Source organism: Zalophus californianus, chromosome X (genome assembly GCF_009762305.2).
Source record: "Zalophus californianus isolate mZalCal1 chromosome X, mZalCal1.pri.v2, whole genome shotgun sequence".
Classification (NCBI taxonomy): Eukaryota; Metazoa; Chordata; class Mammalia; order Carnivora; family Otariidae; genus Zalophus; species Zalophus californianus.
Window position 1 is genome coordinate 85,927,607 of NC_045612.1, and position 15,842 is coordinate 85,943,448.

Sequence of the window (15,842 nt, forward strand, 5' to 3'; positions counted from 1 at the left end):
AATATTTACTCTATATACAGTTAGAATCACATCAGACATTGTTATAATGTTTGTTTTTACCATCAAACATAATTTAGAAAACGGAAGAGAGGGAAGTCGTGTGTGTGTGTATTTTTTCCAAGTTGTTTCTCCCTTTCAGATATTCCAGGATTCCTTATTTTGTCATTTCCTTTTTAGAGAACTTCCTTTAGCCATTCTTCTAGAATAAGTCCGCCAGTGATGAATATCTTTGTTTCCTTCATTTGAGAATGTCTTTATTTCCCCTTCATTTCTGAAGGATATTTTCCCTGGATATGGGATTCTGGGTTGATAGTTCTTTTCTGCCAGCAGTTGAAAAATATTGTGCCACTTTCTTCTGCTTGCATTGGTTCACAATGAGAAATCAGATATCTTTCAAATTATCTTTCCTATAGAGGAAAGGTAGGCTCTCTCTCTCTCTCTTTTTCTCTCTCTCTCTACTTTTAAGACTTTGTCTTTAGCTTTCAAACATTTGGCCAAGATGTGTCTTGGTATTGAATTTCTTTGAGTTTATCTTATTGGAGTTTGCTTAGCTTGTTGAATTTGCAGGTTTATCTTTTGCCAAAGTTGGGGAGTTTTCAGGTATTATTTGTTCAAACACTTTTTTAAGTCCTACTTTCCTCTCTCCTTCTGGGATACCAGTGCCATTAATGTTAGATCTTTCATTGTAGTCCCACAGGTTTCTGGGTCTCTCTTCATTTTTTCAGTCTATGTTCTTTCTGTATTTCTTATTGGGTAATTTTTATTGTTCTGTCTTGAAGTTTACTGATTCTTCTTTATGTCCCTTCCATTTTCCTGTTGAGATTATTCATTTAGGTTTTTTTATATTGTATTTTTAAGTTCTAAAATTCCATTTGATTCTTCTTTATATCTTCTACTTCTTTGCCAAGGCTTGCTATTTCTTTGCTTAGAATTTGTATTTTTTTCATTTGTTTCATGTATGTCTGTAGTTGCTCATTTAAATGTTTTTTATGATGGCTCCTTTGTCATATGATCCTAACATTTCTGTCATCTTGATATTGGTCTCCATTGATTATCTTTTTTCTTATAGTTTGAGATCTTCCTTGTTCTTAGTATGATAAGTCATTTTCAATTGAAATACAGAAATTTTGAGTATTATGTTATGAAACTTGGAATCATATTTAAAATTTCTATTTTCCAGCTTCCTCCAACACCACCCTGGCAGGGGAAAGGGGTTACTGCCTCAGTACTGCCACATGGAGGTAGAAGTCCAGATTCCCTATTTGGCATTTATTAATATCTGAGGAGGGAGGCTCCTTTGTCCTGCTCAATCCCCACTGATACTTCCCTTGCTGGGAGAGGTAGGGTGCCTCCTTGCTGTACCCCCTGTGGCCTCCTTACTGCTAGGTAGTGATGAAAGTTCTGATTCTCCATAGGCTTCCTCTGATACCACCTCAGTATGGAGAGGGAGTGGTTCTTTGTTACCACAAGGTGGGGGTACATGACCATGCTTCCTACGTGGTCTCTATTGTCATTGTGGATTGGGGAGGTCTTGTTACCACCCAGCATGGATGAAAGTCTTGTCTCCATATTCAGCCTTTTCTGCCATGATCTTGGCCATAGTGATGTCAGAAAAGACCTCATTATAGCCTGGCCAGGGTGGAAGTCTATGCTCTTCCCTCAGCCTTTGTTGACATGAGTGGAGATGGGGCCACAGTTTTTCTGTGGTGTTTGGCTGGAGTAAAGCAGTTATTGTCTAAAATTTTTCTGGTTCTCAGGATAGGGAGAGCAAGCTTCTGTTGGGACTTATTTTGTCTGTGCCCATTAGCATTTCCAGGTTGTTGCTTCTCAGCTCCAAACCTGGGCTATGTAAGCCAAAAAAGGGTGGGGGACTTAAAACTGTATCCCTAGCAAGTCTGCCTTCTTATTGTAATAGAAGTCTTCTTCACTACATTAAGACTCTTCTAATTGGATTGTTTGTTTTTCACTCTTGAGTTTTAAATTTTCTTTATATTCTAGATACTAGTCCTTTGTCATACATGTGTTTTGCAAATATTTTCTCCTAATGAATGGTATTAGAGGAAACCATATGAGTCTTCTTATGCTTGTTTTATGTGTAATATCCAAGGTTTTTAGTTGTACTTAGTGGGAGGAATAGGGAAAAGTTTATCTACTTCATTTCCACAGAAGCATAAGTCTCAATTATGTTATAATCTCTCATCTTGAGATTCATAAGGCTTACTTCCTCATATATTTAATAAATTCAAAATTAAATAAATGTTTAACCTGAATAAATGTCTTTAGTAAAAATCAAATGTATTGCAAAAAATGAATCTAGACACAGACCTTATGCTTTCATAAAAATTAATACAAAATGGATCACAGACCTAAATGTAAAATGTAAAACTATATAACTCCTAGAAGACAACATAGGAGTAAACTTAGATGACCTTGGGTCTGGTACAACTTTTTAGATACAGCACCAAAGGCATGATCCATGAAAGAAATTATTGATAAGCCAGACTTCATTAAAATTAAAAATTTCTGCTCTGTGAAAGACATTGTCAAAATAATGAGAAGACAAGCCATAGACTAGAAGAAAATATTTCCAAAAGATATGTCTGATAAAGGACTTTGATTCAAAATATTCTGGGTGTTATACGCAACCAATGAATCACTAAATTCTGCCCCTGAAACTAATAATACAGTATATGTTAACTAAATTGAATTTAAATAAAGAATTTAAAATATATATATACAAAGAATTCTTAAAGCACAACAATAAAAAAATAAACCTGATTAAAAAATGGGCCAAAGACCTGAACAAACAACTCACCAAAGAAGATATACAGATGGTAAATAATTATATGAAAAGTTGCTTCATGTCATATGTCATCAGGGAAATGCAAATTAAAACAACAATGAGATATAACTACACACTTATTAGAACAGCCAAAATCTGGGACACTGACAATACTAAATGCCGACAAGGATGTGGAGCAACAGGAACTCATTCATTGCTGGTGGGAATGCAAAATGGTACAGCCATTTTGCAAGACAGTTTGGTGCTTTCTTATAAAACTAAATATACTCTTACTATATGATCCAGCAATTGCACTCCTTGGTATTTACCCAAAGGAGTTGAAAACTTGTGTCCATACAAAAACATGCACATGGGTGTTTATAGCAACTTTATTTATATTTTCCCAAACTTGGAAGCAACCAAGATGTTCTTCAGTAGGTAAATGGATAAATAAACCGTGGTCCATCCGGACAATAGAATATTATTCAGCATTAAATAGAAATGAACTATCAAGCCATGAACTTAAATGCATATTACTAAATGAAAGAAGCTGATCTGAAAAGTCTACATACTCTATGATTCCAACTATATGACATTCTGGAAAAGGCAAAACTATGGAGACAGTAAAAAGATCAGTGGCTGCCAGGCATTATGGAGGAAGGAGGGAGGGATGAAAAGGCAGAGCACAGAGGATTTTTAAGGTAGAGAAACTATTCTGTATGATACTCTGATGGTGGATACATGCCATTTACACATTTGTCCAAACCCAACTCCAAGAGTGAACTTTAATGTAAACTATAGACTTTGGTTGATTATGATGTATCCATGTAAGTTCATCAGTTGTAAATAATGTACTACTCTGGTGGGGGATGTAGATAATGGCAGAGGTTATGCATGTGTGGGGACAGGGGATACATGGGAGATCTCTGTACTTTTCTCTTAAATTTTACTGTAAACCTAAAACTGCACCTCCCCAAAATAGTCTTCTTAAAAATCTAATGTATTTCTTAAAAACAGATAATTAAGCAAACCTTAAGCACCAAAGGTGTTTCTTTTAGCTGATGAAAGAAACATATGAATCCTAAAGATGGTCAGTGTGTTTGACCAGTTCTTATTATTTAACAGCTTCTTCAAGACCTAGTCTTAAACTTAGATCCTGATGAGTATGCCAAACCTGGATCTCAGTGCCAAGTGTCAAGATCCCTTCTGAGGATTTGTCTCTGAACTGCCAGCTTTCTGGACTTCAGGCCAGTTTCTATTTTGAGTGAAAGCTCCAATCTAGCAAGAGTGCATTGATTGCTTTCCAACTAATCAAAGGGAAAGCATTGGTTGGCCATTCTAGCATTCTTGTTCAGCTAAAAATGATTATGTCTCTGGCTCCTAATGCAAAGATATATTCTAACTTTTTTCCCCTGTAATGAGGGTGCAGAATATCCTTCAATTTTGTTAAGTATAAAGTTAATGTATGCCTTTGAATAGTCTTTGAGAAGTTATACAATGCAGATTTTCTCCCTAAGGGAAAGAGCAGAACATCACCTGCCCATCTCTTTTTCCCCAGTCATAAAATTTGTTTGACTTAAATTTACACACAGTAAAAGTTACTTACCTGAAGTTGTCTCTCTTTGCACTTCAGGAATAGATTTCTTAAAGTACCCATGGCCCTTCCAACAGAATGGAACATTTTGAATAAAAATTAACTATTTTGGTGCATGAACTTTGTATGAGATTAGGAAATTTTTCTCTTGTAGTATCCTTCTTCTTCTTCTGTGTGTGTGTGTGTGTGTGTGTGTGTGTGTGTGTGTGTGTGTGTGTGTGTGATTCTTTGCTACTCTGTACTTCTTGGGAGAAGCACGATGCTTAATAAAGGAAAGTTTAAGGATGAGTGGGGAGTATGGCTGATCTCTTATATGTGATTCAGTATTACTATTGTGATGAATACCCCAAAAGAGGAAGAATTGCTAGAAAGTCCTTTTCATGCCACGGTAAAAAGAATTTCTTCTCCCCTCCCAATTGCTCATCAAGGTAATCACTTGCAATGGCCACTGGTTTGCCACAGCTGGACAGGGAAAGTTGCTCTGTGTTGCTTGTGTATTATATCCCAGGCTCTGGGCAGCTTGCTTGGCCTGAGACATTGTGTGATCGCGAGAATACAATAGTGATAGCACCTCACATTCTCACCGCATTTCTACAAAGTAGGTATCATGTGAAGAAACCACGGCTCAGAATGGACATGCCAGTTGTCTAAAGCCAAATAGCTAATAAATGTCAGAGCTGGGACTCAAATCCAGTCTCTCTGTGTGACTCGAGAATCCATCTATTTTCACCGTATCAACATTGCTGAGTTTTGGTGAATTCCACTCACTGGGACTTGCATGGTTCCATAGTTACTGAGATAGTACTGTATCAGTCGTCTACCCAGTAGTTGGTTTGAAAATGTTAATACCAGTAAGGGATGAACTCAGTTCTCCTTAGGAATTAGGAGTCAGGTGAAAAGGCTCCACCAAGGTGCCTTCCTACCTAAGCTTGAAGAGGTTCAGTAAGAACCGTGATTCCTTTCAGATGTAAGAGACACTCTGTAAATGTCAGTTCTGCTATGGGTCAGATGCAGTGCTAGCAGCTCTCAAGTACATCATATCATTTAATCATGACAGCTCTCTTATGAGGTATTAGGATGAGTATATCCCCATGTTACAGATGAAGGGATTGAGGTACAAAGAAATGAGGTAACTGGCATATCTACTATCTTGTAACCAGGTCTGACTATATAGTTTGCTCTCTAAACACCTCAGCTGGTTCCTGCCTACCTACCTACTTTGCTTCTGTCTCAGTAATATCCTCAGAGAATTTAAATTGAATATTTCAACTGGGATCTTCAAGAAATCCTTGTATGACTTTAAAAATCTTTAGGCCACGCATGCTTTCGCCCTTGCCTCACCCTGTATTATCCTCAGTTGTAACCTTGCATCACAGTAGAGCCCAGAGCAAAATCAAGTGTAAATTGGTCTAAGAGGATAATTGAGTCTTTCTCAGTCACCCGGGCTTTAGCTTTGCCTTGACCTGGGATGCTTGCTAGTCTCAATGAAAGAATAAAGTGAGTTCATTAACTCTTAGATAGGTTGAGAGTTAAAATTCTAGGTGTGGGTCTGTGCAACTGAACTAATGGTTGTCGGCTTCTTACATTAAGACATCCAGTAGCCATCTGGTGGGTGAAGGTATCTTTTCTGACATGAAGCTGGGTCAGTCTCAGTCACTGGGAAAATGTTGTCATTTGTATTCTGTATTCCTCCTGTTTCTTTGGGGTGTGCTATGTTTAATAAAGCATGCATTAGGAGATACTGAAAAAAGAGTTTTTAATCTAGTCTTTTTCTCCCAATAGGTTTAAATTGCCCCCAAAGTATGTGTTTGTGTGTGTATACGTGTGTGTTTTAGACTAAGTATCACTGAAGAAATCAACACCTCATTATGTGTAGGTTATTGCGTTTGTGGAACAAAATCTCCCTTAAGTGATATATCTACTATGTGTCATAAAAAATTAATTCACTTTATGTGTGCGTGTTTTCATTTCAGGCATCTTTAATAGGGAAATATATTCTGGTAGATTAGTTTACAGTGTTTCTAAATAATAAATCATAAACACCAATAAAAGAAAACATCTAAAATGTGCATATTTGTGAGTCGATTATATGTTGATTAACCTTATGTGCTTTTGCCATAATTCTTATGATTGTCATTTTCCCTTGCTGTCAAACAACAATTCATTTTTGGAACATAAGATGCATAATTACAAATGTTAATACAGCACCCTGCTGCATCTCATCCCCCTTTGCATTATGGCACAGATTTACTTTGGGGACACAATGGTACTTTCTCTCATTACTCATAGTAACTGTAATTAGACACTAAACTTGAGATAAATATATACTCATTATTTACCTATTTTGTTAATTAGAATTTTTCTCACACAGACTCTAGAAGAATAATGTTTATAATTCAACTAAGAACCACGAGATCCTGTTTAAAAAATAAAAATGGAAAGAAAAGAATCTGTTATGAAGAATAGAGCAATGGACTTGGGGGATTTAAGTGTAGAGTGAGTACTCAGTGGAAATCATGGAAATACTAGGCAAGCCTCGAACCATCTCATAGTCTTGTCCTTGCGGGGGATTCAGGGCTGTACTTCACACCTGACAGGGATATGGTAAAGATTAAATAGGTACTTCCTGAGAAAATCCCTAGAACACTACCTGATACCAGGTATATCACCAGTGAATGTGCACTGTTTTTAATATGACATTTGAAAATTAAAAAGAAATAGGCATTTTCTAAACATTAATTCACCAAATATCTCTTTAAATAGCAAGTTTCCATGATACAATGCCATTGATTTAATAAATATTTTTGAGTGTGAGTGCTTAGCATATACATAGCAATATGTTAAACAATGTGGCGGTGATCATAGCAGAAGTATGCTCTAGCTCTGAACTCTAGTGGAGGGAGATGAGACATATATAGGTAAAATGGTTGAGCAAGGAAATACATGATTGTCAAAATGAGTGATACCAGCAGCAAGTGATTATGAAAATTGGAAGAAGAACATCACAAGAAGCTTGCAAAAAAAAAAATTAAAAACGGGGGAGGTTGGCTGAATTCCTAAATGGTATGTGGGAAGGCATAAAGAGAGGATGGAGAGAAACATAGGTTTGGAGACTATTAAGGAAGCCCATCCAACTTAAGATTTATGTAGAGAATCAGTAAGAGGAAAATTTGAATAATCTATAGAAAGTCCAGAAAAGCAAACTTTACCCAGTAGGCAGTGGGGAGCTAATGCAGGATTGTGAATAGGTGAATAAGAATGAAATTGGTGTTTGTGGGAAATCGGTGTGGGTTGGACTGGATGTAGGGTGGCCATGTGGTATGATTGCTTATGTAGAGTAGACTGGAAGAGTTAATGGGGGAGATATTTCAAAGCCAGGACTTGGTGACTGATTCAGTACACAGGCTAAAGAAGAGGAGAAGTAAATGGTTACAAGGTTTGAGCCAGTCAGACTTTTAAAGATGTAAAGCAAACATATAAGATTTTTTAAAAGCTAAAGTAGGAAGAGTTAGGCTTGATGTCAATGTTCGTTTGGCTTTTCTTTGGTTTTCTCTTCAGTTTGAGGTGATTGATACATAGAGGTTCAACTGGCCATTGTAGAGCATAGGTAGAACTGGGGCTTAGGTGAGAGATTGGGACCAAAGATTGTTCTAGACCCATAGAATGCTATTCCCAATCTAAACTAGTCTCAAGGGATGCCTTGGTGGTTCAGTCGGTTAAGTGGCTTGTCTTTGGCTCAGGTCATGATCCTGGGGTCCTGGGATTGAATCCCGAGTCTGGCTCCCTGCTCAGCGGGGAGCCTGCTTCTCCCTCTGCCTGCCACTCCCCCTGCTTGTGCTCTCTCACTCTCTCTGTCAAATAAATAAGTAAAATCTTAAAAAAAAAAATAAGCTAGTCTCAATTACACATAAGTATCTTTAGGTAATCACTTCCTCTTAAAAACATCATCTGCCCTTGACCTTTATTCTCCTCTAACAACTATTCTCTTTCCCTTCACAGCCCAGCTCCTTAAGCTCTTGAAAAGTGTTCTTATATTCATTGTCTCCCTTTCTTCCCTCCCATTTCCCCACTACAGTCTGGCTTCTTCCTCTACTACAACACTCCTCTCTGTATAGTTCCAAGATGCATTAGTGTCCTCCAGGTTGAAAAAACAGGGAAGGAGCATCTTCCTTCTCCTTTTCCAATGGGCAATTTTAATAGAGTTTTTCAGCAGTATAGTACAGAGGAAGGAAGGTAGCCATTGATATATAATAGCATTGGCATCAAATAATTTACCAACTGGCCAACCTTTAGCAAGTTACTTAATCACAATTTCCTCATCTGTACGAAGATTTCTATAACCTTTGGAGTCATATGAGTAAGTGAGATGACATGTATAAAGCCCTTTGGAAGTAGTTGTTGCTTAATAAATATTAGCCCTGTTGAATACTTCTTTTTGGAAATTTCTTCTCTTTCTCCTGGTTTTCTTCCTACTGCTTATTTTCAGTTCTTTTTCCTTAATTTGTCTCCTAACTACTGGTATACCCTAAAACAATGGTCCTCAAACTTGAGTGTGCATTAGAATTCTCTGGAGGACTTGTTAAGGAACATATTGGTGCCCTCCTCCCCACAGTTTCTGATCTAGTCAGGGCCCAAGGAGTTCTCAGGTAGTGCTGGTGCTGCTGGTCTGAGTATTGAACTTCAAGAACCGCTAACCTAAAGTTCGGTCTCAGACTCTCTTTCTCATTCTATGAACTTTTCCTGAGAGGCTTCAGGTACTGCTGATAACTCCCAGATATCTGTATCCAGAGAAGATCATACTCCTAGATTCTGGATTCAACTGCACATTACACTTCTTCACCAAGCTGTCTCCCAGACACATCATAATCTAGCATGCCCAAGGTGATTCTAAAGTACATATGGACATATAAATCTATAAGGTTAGTCAGGAAAGGTCTGAAAAAGAAGAGCAATAAGGGAGAAATGGACCAGTTCCTTTGAAACATAATATAAAACTACAGTAATTAAAACAGTTTAATTAGAACTGGCGCATATTCATGTGCCAGATCAATGGACCATACTTAGGTCTAGAAATTGATCCAAAGACATAGTTTAGTGTTTGATTTTTAATATATAATTTTATCTTGAAATATTAAAGGTCTTTCAAAACAAGACACAAAGGAAGCCATCAAGGAGAAAATTGTTAAATTCGACTGCACCAAAGTTAAAATGTACAGCAGAACAAAAATGCATAAACAAAATCTAAAGACAAAAAACTGGGAAGAAGATTTTGCATCTGCTATGGGAGCTTGTTCCCTTTATATATAAAGAGCTCTTGAGATTGAGAATCACTAAGGAAAATACCAACAAATCATTATAAAAGAGAAAAAAGGACCTAAACAGGCAGTCGAGAGAAAAAGAAAGTTGGTCTATAAAAATAAATGAAAAGATGCTCACCAACACTCATAATTAAAGAAATATAGATTTATTTAAGCAACAACTCTTACCTTAAGATACAACTTTCACCTATCAGACTGGCAAAACTCAGAGCATTCGGTATACGTTATTTTTTGGTAAGCATGCGGAGAAACGCACTCTTACACCTCGCTATACACCTTGCTACTCAAAGTGTGATCCTTGGACCAGCAGTATCTGTATCAACCCAGAGTTTGTTAGAAATGCAGTTCCAACCCAGATCTACTAAATCAGAATCTGCATTTTAATGTCCCCAGGTGATTTGTTTGCCCATTAAAGTTTGAAAAGCATTGCTGTAATACATTGTTGGTGGAAGTGCAAATTAACATAACCTCTTTGGATTTCAGGAGACTTTATCACAAACATTCACATATTCTGTGAACCACAATTCCATTTTATCTAATAGCTATAATCATCTGTGTGTGTGAAGATTACAGAAATACTCGCTGCAGCATTATTTGTAATAGCAAAAAAAAAAAAAATAGAAACAACCTCAGTTTTCATTAATTGGATAAAGGTTAAATAAACTGAACAAGATTCACATGGTATAATACTATCCAGTTGTTAAAAATTTGTGGAAAAGTACACACAGATATGAAATTATCTCCAAGATATATTGTTAGCACAAACATCAAGTTTCTGAACATTATTCTTGTATGCTTTTTTGGTGTTCTATTTTTATAATTCCCATTTTACAGATGATGTAAGTGAGGCAGAGATGTTAAATAACCAGCCCAAGGCCATACAGGTAGCAGTAACAGATTCAGATCCAGTCTGGTTTCAGAACGTTTGCTTTTAATACTATACCATACTGCTTCCCAGGGATAAACAAGAAAATGTTAACAGTGGTTTCCCCAGGTGTGTGGAGGACTCATTTTTTATTGTTTATGCCTTTGTACTCTTTGAATGGTTTGCCTTCTGCAAGTGTTGCTTTAAAAAAAAAAAAAGAAATACTTAAAAATCAACTTGTCCAAAATTGGATTGATTTCCCTCCCTACTCTTCTGCTGGTATTGGTGACAGGCTGAATCATTTACTGAAGTGAGAAATCTGGCAGACATTCTGGACTCCCTCCTCTTCTTTACTCCTCACATCTGTCCAATCAGACACCAGGATTTATTGGTCCTACCTCCCAGACAAGACAATTCTCAAATACACCTCTCCATTCTATCCCTGAATCAGAGATCACTTGGACTGTAACATTTATTTCCTAAGTGGTCCACCTGCCTCTTTTCTCCCTGATGCCAACGGATACATCTTTCCAAAATGTAAATCTGGTTCTGCCACTGTCGAACTTAGAATCTTGCACCAGCTCCCCAGTGCCTGTGGGAAAGCCAAACTCATTTACATGGCGACTTGGTTCTCCCATGTTCTGGCCCAGCCTGCTGCTCTAGCCTTACCTCTCACCACCCCTCCTCTCACATCCTAATCTCAGGACACCATTTTTCCCTCCCATTTCCATGATTTTCACATGCTATTCCTTCTACAGGCATACCTTTTATCTGGGTCAATCCCTACCCTTCCTTCAAGGTCAGACCTCAAGCATGGCCTCCTTTATGTAGATTTTTTTGTCTGCAGGTTAGTAGACATTATGTATTCTGTGCTGGGCAGGTCAGGATACCCTAAAGTTCTGTGGTTTCTCAGTGTTCCACAGGACATGTCTACAGTGTCAAAGCCCTCTTGCCTGAATGCTGTGCATTCATACTCCTTGTGGGCTCCCAACATGGACTCCAACATGTGGACTCCCAGCATTTTTCAATGCTAGTACTTACGTAGAAAGGGAAACACAAAAATACAAAAAAATATATTTCCCTTTCTACATAGGTACTAGAATTGAATTCATTCATTCATTTATCCATTCAATTATTGAGAGCCAAGCAAGCACAAATCAAGATGCTGAGGACAAAGCAATGAACAAATTCTGTTCACTGCTAGAATTTTGAATACTTTATAATTTTCATTTTGATTCTGTCTTTTAGCTTTAGTGTTTTCAAATTAAATCTATATTTATGTATGAGTTTTGTTTCAATTTTATAAGCATTACCTTGACAAAATTTAAAATCCAATTTAAGTCAAGTCCAATTTTTAAAAAAATAACTGATTTGTTTATTCTCCATCCCAAGGGGAAGGAATGTGTATGATTGAGTGCAGGAGTGCATGCGTGCCTGAGAGAGAGTGAGCAAGCAGTTACCCACAGTGAGGAAACTGGGTAAGGAGTGGGTTGGGGAGGCATGAGTAGGGGAGTTCATGTTCCCCAGAAGGAAAATAATTTTGTTTCAATTGCTGCCTTTTTTCTTAAATTGTTGTTTGAAAACCCTCTAAAAAAAAAAAAAACAAAATGAAAACCAAAGAAATGAAAAGCTTGAGCAACTAGAGGTTTGCAAATGTAAATACATCATATCAGGAAATTTCCCAGGAGCTCATGCAGGACATTGGGGAACCATGCGAAAGCCTTTATGGAGAGAAACTTCAGAAAGGGAGGTAGATATATGGCAGCTGCTCACCAGCTCATACCTCCTCCAAACAGGGAAGATGTGAGCAGAGATTGGCCCTCTTGGTTCTGGCACCTTCCTCACCATGAAGTAGTATGTTCCCACCTGCCCCTGGAGCCCAAGCTCTATTCAGGCAGCCCACTCGATTATGTATACAGCCACTGACAGTTGAGGAGAGGCTCCCAGCCTGCCTTGGAAGACAAGACCCCACATAAGTCAAAGCATCAGCAGCCAGTATTTTATATACTTATTTATTTATTTTTAAAGATTTTATTTTTTGAGTGAGTGAGAGAGAGAGAGAGAGATCACAAGCAGTGGGGAAGGGTAGAGGAAGAGGGAGAAGCAGGCTCCCCACTAAGCAGGGAGCCTGATGCGGGGCTCCATCCCAGGATCCTGGGATCATGACCTGAGCCGAAGGCAGACACTTAATGACTGAGCCACCCAGGCGCCCAGCAGCCAGTTTTTTTTTTTTATCAGTTGCTTTTTTTTTTTTAATGTTATTTTAGTCACCATACAATACATCATTAGTTTTTGATGTGGTGATCCACGATCCATTCTTTTCGTGTAACACCCAGTGCTCCATGCAGTATGTGCCCTCCTTAACACCCATCACCAGGCTTTTAAAGAAGCCATTTGAAAATCTGTTTTAAAATGCATGGTAGCATTCTTTAGAGTGATGGATCTCAAACTTGGGTGTGCAGCAGAATCACTTGGAGAGCTTGTTAAAATTCAGATTGCTGGGCCCTAATCCCAGAGTTTCTGATCCAGAAGGTCTGGAGCAGGGCCCCAGAATTTCATTTCTAAACAAGTTCTCACTGATGCTGATGCTGATCTATAGAAAAAAAACTTTGAGAACCACTGTTTAGGGAAAAAGCACAGGAATTTGGAAGTGAAGAACTTGGTTTCAAGCCTTGTGTGATTTATTTCACCTCTGAGCCTGAGTTTTGTCTTTCCTGCAGTGGAGTTTATAAGGTGGTTGTAAGGATTAAATGGACCGGTGTCTATGAAAGTTCTTTGAGAACTGTATACAAATATTAGCAATTAGATGGCTTCACAAATGGTACTTGCTGCCACACCCCACACCAGATTTTCCTGTGCCTTGTCCCCTTTCCATGCAATTTTGTCCCACCAAGTTTATCAGGCACTTGGGAAGAAACTATAGCCAAGAAGGCCTTGAGTAGGGTGCCTGGGTACCTCAGTCGGTTAAGCGTCTGCCTTCAGCTCAGGTCATGATCCCAGGGTCCTGGGATCGAACCTCGCATCGGGCTCCCTGCTCCGTAGGGAGCCTGCTTCTCCCTCTGCCTCTGCCCCCCACCCTGCCTCTCATGAATAAATAAATACAATCTTATAAAAAAGTGCCCTCAGTAGTAATTTCTTTCAACCCACTAGGCACAGCCTTGATGCTGACCCTGACTTGACCCCTTTCCTTTGCCTGGTCTCTCTTCAACTTGCTCCTTATTCTTCCAGCCCTGGCCATTTCTCACAGCAAAGAACAGCTCCAAGTATTGATATTGGGGTTAAAAAACCTGTCAGATGAAGGGGTTTGGGGGTATTTTTTGTTTTGGGGTTTTTTTTGTTTTTGGGGGGTAGTTTTTGTTTTTGGTTTTGGTTTTGGTTTTGTTTTAGTAGTAGAATAAACAGAGGAATACACTACCAAGCAGCAAAGCATTTGTTGGTGAAGCATTTTGCTAGTTGGTGGGCTCTAGGCTGATTTACCTGAGGGCAAAATCCAGATGTTTGAAATAGTTAAGTGGAATTACAAGTATAATTGCAGATTCCTAACTTAAATGTATCAGACAGTTGTATTGGACAATTGTCAGGGTAAATGATATATCCATGTAGAACGGTGTCTTTTTTCTTTGAAAACCTTTTCTCATTCAACTATAATGCATGTGTAGTGTAGAAAACTTTGAAATTTTGTAAAGGCGTAAAAAATATTAAGAAAGACCCTTAATATTCCTCACATCAGTGAGGTCATATGATACATGTCTTTCTCTGATTGACTTATTTCACACAGCATAATACCCTCCTGTTCCATCCACATCGTTGCTAATGGCAAGATTTCATTCCTTTTGATGGCTGCATAATATTCCATTGTATATATATACCACATCTTCTTTATACATTCATCTGTCGATGGACACTCTGAAACAAATAATACATTATATGTTAAAAAAAAAGAAGATAGCAGGAAGGGAAAAATGAAGGGGGAGAAATTGGGGGGGGGGGAGATGAACCATGAGAGACGATGGACTCTGAGAAACAAACTGAGGGTTCTAGAGGGGAAGGAGTGGGGGGATGGGTTAGCCTGGTGATGGGTATTAAAGAGGGCACGTTCTGCGTGGAGCACTGGGTGTTATGCACAAACAATGAATCATGGAACACTACATCAAAAACTAATGATGTAATGTATGGTGATTAACATAACATAATAAAAAAAAAGAAAGAAATCTAATATTAAAAAAAAGAAAGACCCTTAATTCTGCCACATAGAGATAAATACCTACTGGGAAGAGATAGTGTATTTGTATTTAGCCTTTTAATATGTGTATGATTATACATGAGTATATAGATACATGCATATATATTTTTTGAATTGGGCTGGTACTACATACATGTTTATGTACTTTTCTTTCACTTACCATTATATTGTGAGCCTTTTCCAGGATCATTAAGGAGTCTTGAGAAACATGGTTTTTAATGGCAGACTATTATTCCTTCCTGTAGATGTATGATACTTCACTTAACTCTTCCTAAACGTTGGGCTCTTAGGATATTCCTGTTTTTAGCATTATAAATATCCCTGCAGTACATGACACTTCATGTACATAAATCAATGTGTGCATGTCTAATTGCTCTCTTAGGATAGAATCCTAGGAGTGGAAAGACTGGATCAAAGGGTAGGAACATTTTTTAAAACAGATGTAATTCACATGCTGTCAAATTCATTACTTTCAAGTGTGCCATTCAGTGGTTTTTAGTGTATTCACAAGGTTGCACAACCAGTAATGCTAATTCCAGGGGAGAAAAATGGAGTGCTTCATAAATTTGCATGTCATTCTTTGCAGGGGCCATGCTAATCTCTGTATCATTCCAATTTTAGTGTATGTTGGCTGAAGCAAGCACAGTAGGAACAATTTGATGACTCTTGCTATGGCACATTTCCCTCCAGCAAATGTTTGCCGATATCCCTTCCCACCCAGCAGTGCGTAAGAATGCCTGTGTTCCTGCAACTTTGCTGACACTTAGTTTAAAAATACGTATGGCCGATATCATTGAAAATGGCATTTTATTGTTGTGTCTCTCTGATTAGCTTTTCTTCTTCTCCCACCTGAACTCTAGCTGTTCTGTGGAGACCCATCACCTACCCTCTTTGCGCACATTTACTGCGGGCAGTTATGTCCACTGTAGCAGCATCCGCTGCCTCCTCTCGGGATAATGACCACAGGTCCATAGCCTGCCCTAATCTCTTTCTAGCACTGCAGCCCAGACATTAAGCTGCTTGCTGGGCATGCCTGTCTA

At 38.3% G+C, this 15,842-nt stretch overlaps 1 protein-coding gene and 1 pseudogene across 2 annotated transcripts in view; one reads left to right on the forward strand and one right to left on the reverse strand.

Moving 5' to 3' along the window:
* Positions 1 to 15,842, forward strand: part of SHROOM4 (shroom family member 4) — a 218,476-nt gene that overhangs the window by 148,640 nt on the left and 53,994 nt on the right. The window lies entirely within an intron of this gene.
* Positions 15,345 to 15,444, reverse strand: LOC113931622 (annotated as a pseudogene).